Source organism: Pleurodeles waltl, chromosome 3_2 (assembly GCF_031143425.1).
Source record: "Pleurodeles waltl isolate 20211129_DDA chromosome 3_2, aPleWal1.hap1.20221129, whole genome shotgun sequence".
NCBI classification, from domain to species: domain Eukaryota; kingdom Metazoa; phylum Chordata; class Amphibia; order Caudata; family Salamandridae; genus Pleurodeles; species Pleurodeles waltl.
In genome coordinates, this window is record NC_090441.1 from 129,332,809 (window position 1) to 129,340,831 (window position 8,023).

The 8,023-nt window shown below is 41.5% G+C and overlaps 1 non-coding gene across 1 annotated transcript; it reads right to left on the reverse strand.

Moving 5' to 3' along the window:
- Positions 1-351: 351 nt before the first annotated feature.
- Positions 352-467, reverse strand: LOC138286878 (U5 spliceosomal RNA). Its single transcript, XR_011202145.1, has one exon. It is a non-coding gene; the product is annotated as a U5 spliceosomal RNA (small nuclear RNA).
- Positions 468-8,023: the final 7,556 nt, after the last annotated feature.

An 8,023-nucleotide genomic window follows, 5' to 3' on the forward strand; every position in this document is an offset into this window, starting at 1 on the left:
ACGCACATTCAGCGCAAACAGAGTATAAATATGCCCCTCAATCTTTATTCATCAGTTTCCAAGTCGTGGCATGATCTAAATAAATATACATACATTTGACACACACACATATATGTTTATAATATATATTTTAACAGACCTTTACAATTAAGTCAAAGAAGATATTTGAATAATATTTCAATAATCAATGAGAAAAAATAAAGAGCTGATCCAGAAATAAAACACAAATTGGACAGTTAAATGTTTTTTTTCTCAACTGACTTTCTCTTATCTGTTTTCATAGAAAGTTTGAACTGGAAAATTAAAAAAGAAATTCTATCACACAATACTTTTTTTTAACTGCATAAGGGTAACCCTATACTTGGTAGGGCTTTCAAAAATTGAATGAAACTCTTAAATGTTCCTCTCCACGGAAATCTTTAGTAAAAGGCGAAAGATTTATTCGATTTGAAGAGAAACCAGAGTATGCTAATTGAAGCCGCCGACTATTGCGCCGGGAAACACCGACTATCAGGGCGACTAGGTTTACTAAGGTCATCATAGAAAACCCTTCGAAATAGAACCAAGTTATAATAATAGTTGTAATACTTTACACTGATAAAACACTTGTTTCCACAGAAAGAAACAAGCGGAGAGCCCAGCAGTGAGAGGAATTATGGGTATGCAAATTTAGTCGCAGGTCACGTGACAGGAAAGGCTGCAAGACATTTTCTATGGTCATTTCTGCTCCTTTAATTATCCATGTAACCAGCTGTCTGCAAGGCGGCAACAAAACCGCCCCAAGTAGATAAATAATTTTTAAAGGGAAGCCCATGAATGAGTGATAGTGAGGAGCGTGCGCTGGGCGTGGTTAAAAGCCACTGAGAGCTCACACCAGGACAAAGAACTTACACACTCGACCTCGAAAGGCTAAGGTCGCGCCGACAGCCGCTGGCGGAAGTGGACTGTATCGGGTCAGTGGCCCTAATATTGTGGGATGGTTAGAAAACGTACGATTTTCATCCAAAAAACAATGACATACTCTTGTACAATTGAGTCCCGCACCTCTCGTTCTCAGTAGCAAACGAAATCATTCAAAAAATAATAAATCTGTCTCTCTGGTTTATCATTAGTACTATACAAAGAGAAACTAAAAGTGAAGAAACAAAACAAAAACAACTCAAAAGGTGCGTAGCTCGTTCCTAGAATGCTCCATATTGATTGACACAAGACGATTTGGGCGACGATTTGTGATCTTAAACTGTGAGGCTAATAAAGGTGAATGAATGTGAGAGAGCATAGCCTAAATAATATATATTATAGACGTGGAACACTTACATTTGACAATGTAATATTAATAATTAATGATTGAATTGTATTAATAAAAATGGTGATTTACTCATTTATGACCACTAATGCTGAATTAATAATAATAATCCTTCGATTATATGTACTCGTATATCTAAAGTTAGCGTAAGTCAAGCAAAGCTGTGTAGCTCTCATATTAAAGCGTATTCTTCTGTCTCTTCAGTGTGCGGACTTAAAACCACCATGACCCAGCTATTGTTCTTTCTGTATTTGTTAGTAACATGAAGGAATTTTCTCATCCGCATGCTAGCAGCTTTTAGTATAAAGCTATGTGCTTCGAAACATTAATGGACACTTCCAAGGACAATGAGACGAGGGGAAGAGAACTTTTAACCTGAGATGTGTGCCAAGATGGTGAAGTAACCCCGGATATGCCACCTACGAAGTGTCGATTATGAAGACCAATTAGAAGACAAGCTAATATCAAGAAAATGACAAATGCATTACTTAATGTATAATTTGATTGGTTACCAATAGTGGGGTGTAGTTATTAACCAATAGAATTTTGGGGGAATGTATTACGAAAAGGGGATAAAAACTCATGACATGAGAGACGAGAGGCATTAGGTAGGGAATGATATCGATTGCATCCAGAAACTCTGTCACTCTATTTGGTGACTTTGAGACTTAGACAAAATCATCTTAGCCCATAGACTGCCCTATTACACTTTCCTCCTTATGAGGAAAGTGTCCCTTGCCTCTAATTTAGATAGATTGACGGTGAATTAACTGATGTCCTGAAGACGAAGACTGATCCTGTATGCTGACCTATCTCGAGGAGGGTAATTATATTGCTAATGGAAATCTATTTGCCTTTTCTTTCTAGGTACCAACTGCTGTATGTTTTGATTAGAGACTTTAGTTAGATGTTTTCCAAATTGGTGTTCAAATTGTTTTGCATGAAGCCCAACATGCTAATGCTAATCAGAGGTTAGACGAGGTATCCATTTGACTGACAAACTAACGTGACTGACGTGATGCTATGCTGAACTAGTATCTTAGAATATTTGATGTATTGTGATCTGGTTATACCCATCTGATTATCTATGTTTCTGATTTTTGCATTATTGAAAGCTTATTGTGGTTGTCATCTTGTAACTGTGCTTATATGCTTCTTGGCTTTGAGATTGATGCATTTGCTATTAGATTGTAATCAATAGGGAATAAAACTCATAAAACTTCATTAAGGTGTGGTTATTCATGACTGAAAGGTCATGATTGCTTCGAATGTTTATTAAATGTCTGGAACTGGATATATTTTGGTGTTAAGTATTGGCAATGTTATTGACATATTAATTGGTGTTTTGATCAGTTATCTCGTCCTACGGTGTCTCACCACTGGGCCCAAAGATTCATTGGCCTAAAACGAGTCCTGATGTGTATAAAGTAACATAGACAGACGCGTTAGCAGTTCTGGTAGCAGAGCGACGGTTTGGCCCTTGGGGGCCCTAGGACGGAGTTTCATTGTTTAATTTGTTTTCTTGTGAAAATACAATTTGGAAAAATGATGAGTTGCTAGATTCGCCATGGCTTTTCCCGGGATCTCGGAGCCTGCCTAAATGAGTTGGGAATGTTCTCGGCGCAATAGTATGTGTGGTTAGGGTCATTGCGCTTATTAAATATTATGCACTTCGCAGGTGATTGTGAATATTTGAGTGCGGTTAGGCCAAATAAGTGTTGTTTGGAAGGAGTGGGCGTACTCCACAGCATGAGAGTAGGGAAGTCGGCGTACTTCATGTAAATGCAGCGCTTGTTGCTCAAAATTATCCATGTGGTTGGTTGTTGTATATGGGCCTATTGAGGTCTAAGACTCCGGAGTATGATGTTAAATTGGTTTATGTAGTAATCTGTGTGGTTTAGTAGGTCAATCGGGTGTGGTTGACAAGTCAAGTTTCGAGTTGTGATGCATATGTGAAACCTTCGATGGAGATTTGACAAGTTCTAAAGTGCACTAGAAGGAGTCATTGACAAGTCGAGAGTAGGATTTGCAGGTCAAATTCTGCTTGCGTACGAGGGAACTGAGAAGGAGAGAGTAGCGGCCGAGGCTTCAAGTGAAATCTCTGTAAAGTTCTGAAGCAAATGTGAAACCCTTCCTGTAGTAAGCCAGCAGATTTGTGTTGTCATTTAAGTGCTAGCAATAATTTGCATTAGTTTGTATGAGTTGTAAGAAGTTAGCGAGGTGTGGACAAGCCGCAAGACTTTGTCAGCTGCAGTGTGTATGAGTGTGACGTCAGTGGTGCCGCGCTGGGATAGGTCAGATGTCGAGAGGGGTCGCGCACGGATTGGCTGCCGTTCGTGAGAGGCAATAGGGTGAGCAAAGGGCAGGTGAAGAGTGTCCTGGGAACTAAGCCGTTTCCTGATTAAATATAAAATAAAATGAATTTTGTTAAGGCATTCAAAAGCGCTTTGAAAGGAGATGTGTATATTGTTGCAACTGATGGGGAACCTACACCACCTGAGGGTACACCAGCTTACACGGTTATGGAAGAAAAGGGTGTTGCACCGTGTTTATGGACAAAACAATCGTGCAAATTAACCGAGAAAGAGGGGTGTCTAGCGTTTCCGGAACATGGAACATTTAATCAAAAGGTGTTAGAAAATCTGAGGTGGATGTTAAGTACGCAGAAACCACCTCCAAGACCGGCACAATATGAGGCTTTGGCAATTTGGGACCTGATGGCTCTTAAACATAGACAAGAAAGATTTCACAGAAGATTGACAAGGGCAGAAAAATCCTATGCAGAGGCTAGGTGAGATAATGAAAACAAAATGTGGAGACGAGGAATAGTGGATGGGTTAAAGTTGTTTCCGGCAATAACACAGGGAGAAGAGACACAGGGAAAGAAAGCTTCTTGCAAAACTGACAAAGATACAGGTAAACTCAAAGAGAATAAAAGATCCTGGGAAGAAGAGGATGATTCAGATGATGAGGCGTTTATGGATAGATTGTTACATGATCGTCCGCCGCCATACGCGGTGAACGACAGTGCTCCAAGTACTAGCTTGGATCCTGGGAACCAGACGAAGGAGAAGGGTGTTACTGATACAGTGCAGACTAGCGATACAGCTTTGATACAGAATGGTGTCAGTGTACCCACTGCACCAGACTCGCCGATACAGTTACAGCCTCCACCACAGATAAAAAGAATTTACCCCGATGTTCCAGTACTCAAGACTACTACGAACTTGGTGGTGCCGCCAGACCCGATATATACAAAGCCAAGGTTAATACAGATTGAGTCAACTCCACAGTTAGTGTCACAACCGCCACAACTGATACCTGGGTATAACCCAGTAGCGGGTCCTTTGAAAGAACCTGCACCAGGATTATTAGAGCAGACCTATGGTGCTGAAGCTCCAAGAAGCTTGGGATCAGGTCAGACACCTGCCGCTATATCACTACCTATTACTGTTGGTCCCCCAGTACCATTATATGCACAGGAGAAAACAGGGACATGCGAACAGGGAGTTATGACTAATGAAATGATAAGAGGAGGGCCTATTAGAACTCCACAAATAATGGCCCAGGGAGGACAGGTTTGCGAACAATCAAGACCCTTAATGGACCTCAGTCCAATAGGGGCACCTCTTGAGGCAATGCGACAAGCAGGGTTGGGAGTCCTGACTCCCCAAACTATGAGTACAAATACCTCATATACTCCAATGATACATGCAGGGAACATTTCACTGCAGGGTTTTACAGTACAACAGTTAAATGAGTGGTTAGAGAAAACTTGCACATCACAAAAGACTACAGCGACTACAATCGAACCTGAAAAAGAAAAACAAAATGAATACCTGAATCTAGTACGACTAGGAGCAGAAGCTGCTGAATTGGTGGATGGAACAATGGGAGTAAATAGGTTGGAGTCTTACACTGAGGCAGAATTAAGGTACATATGCCCTAAAATTACCAAAGAGGTAGGCAAAGTACACCAGAAATTAACGAATTTGGCAGAAAAATACAATATCGACATTGGAAACACTAAACATTTGAAACGGAGTTACAGATTAGATTTTGACATGAAAGATTTTGAACACATGAGATCCGCAGGCATGAAGACACACTTGAAAGAGTTGCTGCAAAGCGCACAAATTTGGGGAGCACTAGAGAAATGGGAAGGCCGATGGGTAAAGAAAAGAGATAAGGGAAAAAGAGATAGTCCGGGATCTAATGAAACAACAGTCACACCTAATTTAGACACTGTGAAAATTCTACCTATGAGAGAAACAGCTGGTGGTGTTTTGGTGCATGTGCCTTGGTCCAGGGGAGACATTTTGGGGGTTATTCTAACTTTGGAGGAGGTGTTAATCCGTCCCAAAAGTGACGGAAAAGTGACGGATTTACCACCAGCCGTATTACGAGTCCATTATATCCTATGGAACTCGTAATACGGCTGGTGGTATATCCGTCACTTTACCGTCACTTTTGGGACGGATTAACACTCCTCCAAAGTTAGAATAACCCCCTTTGTCTTTTACGAATGATTATCCTAGGTTAAGGGAAAAACCGATCGAGTGGTATCAACAGACAGATAGATTCGTGAAGCTTGCAAAATGTCTCTGGGAAGACTTAAATACATTGTTTGAGATTATTGTTCCGCCAGACTTGTGGCTTGAGTGTAAGAGAGGGGTAGATTGGCCCACGAAGGAACCAGTGAGGGATAAAGTGACTGGAGCACCTTCTGAAGAGGTGATGAAATATTATCATAAAGTAATTGAGTTTTTGAAACAAAAGGTGTCGCCGAAGGTGACTGATTGGCAGAAAATCGACCGGACCTCTCAAGAGGTTAAAGAGTCAATACATGCATATTATGAAAGGTTGTTGAAGGCATTCAAACATTACAGTGGTACTGAAACAATTGAACCGAAGGACATGAATCATCTTGTGTTCAGATTCGTCGAAGGGCTGAGACCGGAAGTCAGCCAAATGATTAAAAATCATTTGATTTGTTGGCAAGCTAAACCGATTGATGAAGTATTATAGTACGCGAAATACTGTAGTGACGAAATTGAATTGAAGCAGAAAAAGTTGAAGGAGAAAGTGATGGTGATGCAGATAAGGGCTGCACAGGCTGGAATACAGGGAAATGGTGTTCAGCAAATGATACAGCAACAACCGCATTTGAATGGTGTGTTTCAGGCACAGCCGAGGGGTAGAGGTCGAGGGTTTGTAAACCGTGGTTCAGACATGAATAATGCTGTTATTCAAAATGATGGTCAAGGAATGAAAAAGATGTCACCATGTCATGCGTGCGGGGGCGTGGGACATTGGAAACGGGATTGTCCGAATATAATGCAGGATGGTATGGTTCAGCAGAGTATTAATGCCGGTACACTACAAAATTTACGAGGTCCAAGATTGAGACACCAGAATCAGAACTATCAAAATAATTTGGTGCAAATGTCAGGGGTGCAACCCATGCAGCAAATGCAAATGCCGCGTTTCCAAACTGTGCCAGTACAACCAATACAACAGCAGATCGCTATGGTGCCTAGACAGCAAATGCAGTTACCCCTAGCTCCGATGGGACAGCAACAGGTGACGCTTCCTCAGCAGGTCACAGGTCAGGTAACAAATCAAAATAACACTGTACAACAATTCCCATTGCGAGGTGAAAATGATATGAATGAGGATTGGTCAGATGAAAGCTCAGACAGTGAAGAGTGCAGACTCGCAGCATCCCTAGAGGTAGACCAGAGAGGCCCATATGTGGAGGGAAAAGTAATGGGCTACAAAGTATCATTTTTAGTTGATACGGGAGCTACACGCTCTACGGTTCGCAGTGCAGAGGTACCAAGATTACCTCTCTCAGGGCGCACCATACGAGTGGTTGGTGTGGCTAACCAGTACCTGACTAATCCAATCACTGACCCAGTGCAGGTTGAAATCGGAAATTTCCAGGGCCTGCATAGATTTGTTGTATGTGACTCAAGCCCAGTATCCTTATTAGGAAGAGACCTATTGTGCAAAACCAAATGTTCGATTACCTGTTCTAATGGTGGAATAGAGGTACAGACAAACAGTGATGATGAGGCAGATGAGGGTCAACTTATAGAAGAAGGAGGAGAGATGAATGAAGATTACCCTCTAATTACTCTATTCCCAGTGTTTACCCTGATCCATCTACCTGCTGATCTGCAAGGATCAGTAACAGAGAAGGTGTGGGATTTGACTGGAAAGGAGGTTGGATTAATCAAGGGAGTAGGTCCAGTCAAAGTGCAGATAAAGCAGGATGCAGTGTTCCCACAAGTACCACAATATCACATGACTCAGGATGTCCTTATTGAAGTGACACAGATAATTGCGGATTTTCTCAGACAGGGAGTTTTGAAAGAGGTCCTGAGCAGTCCATGTAACTCTCCTATTATGGGTTTGAGAAAGCCCTGTGGGAAAGTTCGAATTGTGCAGGATTTGAGAAAAATAAACGAAATTGTGATAAAATGCTGCCCTGTGGTTCCTAACCCAGCGGTAATAATGTTCCAGGTTCCTTGTGATGCTGAATGGTTTACCGTAGTAGACCTATCACAAGCGTTTTTCTCGATACCACTTCACGAAGACAGCCAGTTTTTGTTCAGTTTCAAATTCCTGGATAAGGTATACAGTTGGTGCAGAATTCCTCAGGGGTTTTCTGAGTCACCATCCATCTTCAATCAGATATTGAAGAAGGATCTG